The sequence below is a fragment of the Brassica napus genome, unplaced genomic scaffold, assembly GCF_020379485.1.
Source record: "Brassica napus cultivar Da-Ae unplaced genomic scaffold, Da-Ae ScsIHWf_2916;HRSCAF=3701, whole genome shotgun sequence".
Lineage (NCBI taxonomy): Eukaryota > Viridiplantae > Streptophyta > Magnoliopsida > Brassicales > Brassicaceae > Brassica > Brassica napus.
The window spans coordinates 1-2,500 of NW_026016165.1; the positions used below are offsets into that span (position 1 = coordinate 1).

At 29.2% G+C, this 2,500-nt stretch overlaps 1 protein-coding gene across 1 annotated transcript in view; it reads left to right on the forward strand.

Moving 5' to 3' along the window:
• The first annotated feature begins 1,000 nt into the window (after nt 1-1,000).
• LOC125602611 (photosystem II protein D1) overlaps nt 1,001-2,500 on the forward strand; it is a 5,696-nt gene continuing 4,196 nt past the window's right edge. The window contains exon 1 of the mRNA XM_048774161.1: nt 1,001-2,500. This exon is cut by the window's right edge and continues 4,196 nt beyond it. The gene's annotated coding sequence lies outside the window, so the exon portion shown is untranslated.

A 2,500-nucleotide genomic window follows, 5' to 3' on the forward strand; every position in this document is an offset into this window, starting at 1 on the left:
AATTTGGCGACTAAAAAATGTCTTGAAAAAAGGGCCGAATTAAAACAAATACAGATCAAATTAAATATATTAAGCATAACAAAATTGGTGTTTCTTGTGGATAATTTAATTTTGATTGAGTTATTAATATATTTTTTATATAAGGAAAAAATAATAAATAAGAAAGAAGATAGTCTAAAAAGACTTTGTTGAACTTACTCAATCAAAAATCCTTTCATTCTCTTATGAGAATGAAAGAAATAATATTTTTTCATACAATATCTTAATTGAATTCTATGTAATGATCAATAAAGTAAGTTTGATTTGCTATCTACACGTGTCAAAACTATAGCACCAATGTAATCTATATTTCATTTGGGCTGAATTGAATTGACGAACAACCAATAGCAATATTACTCTTTTAGTAGTCTTGAATAAAATAAAAATGGGGCGTAGCCAAGCGGTAAGGCAACGGGTTTTGGTCCCGCTATTCGGAGGTTCGAATCCTTCCGTCCCAGAGTCCAGTCATTACGAAATAAATCTTCTATTGCCTTTGTACACCATCTTTTTCTTTCTGTTTAAAAAACAATATTTTTTAAGAATAAAAATATTGAAATGAAAAGAAGAATAAACTTCTTTTTCACCCGAAATTACAAAAAATCTATTTGCTTTTTTTAGTTGTGTGTGATGTAGGTAAGTAAGGTAGAACCGTAGATTCTACGAGTTTTAATAAAAAAAAATATATTTATATATATATTTATATATAAATATAGATTTCTATTCAAATTTCGATTTTACATATTTTTACATATAGAATTTAATGTGGAATTCATTTGAATTCTGACTGAACCTTTTACGCGTAGATTCACTATTCCATTCATAGAGAAAGAAAAAGTATAGATTACGATATACTGACTGAACTATGACTATTCATGATTCCATAATTGAATCAATTACACAAACTAAAGGAATGTTATGGTAAAACTTCGTTTAAAACGATGTGGTAGAAAGCAACGTGCGACTTGAATTGAAGGACATGATCTGCTGTGTGATGTTTTGATCCGCCACCTTTTATATTAGGAATATAGGTGCTCTTGGCTCGACATTTTGTGTTCTATTTTACGAGAGTCCTACACCTTTTTGAATATAAAAAAGAGTACAGGATGGAGCTCGAGGAGAATAGAAAGTTTTTATTCCTTTCGCAGGAGTAAGGATCTAGGGTTAGTGCGAATCAATAAGTTGGAACAACTTCGTAAGTCTTTTTATTTTTATATTGAAAAAAGCCCTTTCAAGTAATTTTACAATGGAAAAGGAAATTTTCGTAAAAGTGTAAAATTCTTTGAATTAAAAGTCTATCATGCGTGAATCAAGCGTTTGTATGATTCTTTGATAGAAAGAAAAGAAATCATAAACAAAATAAGGGGCTTGTTGCTGCCCTTTTTTAATAAAACGATCAAGATCACCGAAGTAATGTCTAAACCCAAAGATTCAAAGTAAGGATAAAGAATCCTGAAACAAGAAATCCCTTTTTCAATTGTTTGAACAACTAGATCAGAATGAAGAATCAAAATTGATTCGAAAAAATGAGACAAACAAAAAAGGTTAGAGACTACTCAATAAAAAGAGTACTTAAGGAGTCTCTGGTGAGATATTTGAGAGTTATTTAACTTGAGTTACGAGAGTACGAATGTTACGAACGCTTTTTATGAAAAAAAATAGTTAGGGTTTCAATACTGGCTAATTAATTTAATGTTTGAATTTTATAAAGAGAGTTAACTTATACTCATTGCATTTTTTTCTCGAGCCGTATGAGGCCAAAGCCTCGTATACGTTTCTCGGGGGGGGGTATTATTCATATACATCTATCCCAATGAGCCATTTATCGAATCGTTGCAATTGATGTTCGATCCCGAAGAGAAGGAAGAGATCTTCGGAAGGTGGGGTTTTATGATCCGATAACTAATCAAACTTATTTAAATCTTCCTGCTATTCTCGATTTCCTTAAAAAGGGCGCTCAACCAACAAGAACAGTTCATGATATTTCAAAGAAGGCAGGGATTTTTACGGAATTAAGTCTTAATAAAACGAAATTGAATTAATGAACTATAAAAAAGAGGATGTTAAAGACTCATATATAGCTTGGTATAAAATTTGATCTACTCTTTTCTTTCCTCCTCTTTCGTTTCCATCATATTTATTTTGATTTATTAGAATTTCCATTTATTATTAGTATTCTTCCTAAAGGTATGAAAACTAACAAATATCCTGCTAAAAACTACCATGTTTTATAATAAAAAACAAATTTATTAAAAATTTTTGGATTTATAGAAATTCTAAATTTTGTATAAATACAAAATTTTATTGTATAGAATTATTGTATAGAAAATATATAAAATCATACTGTATAATAAATAATATATTAATATATATAGAAATAGAAAGATTTGAGATTATCCTATTCGGCTTAGTTTTCATTCCTTGTATGAACTCACAAACCAGGGGGTTAAACTTTTTTATTTTT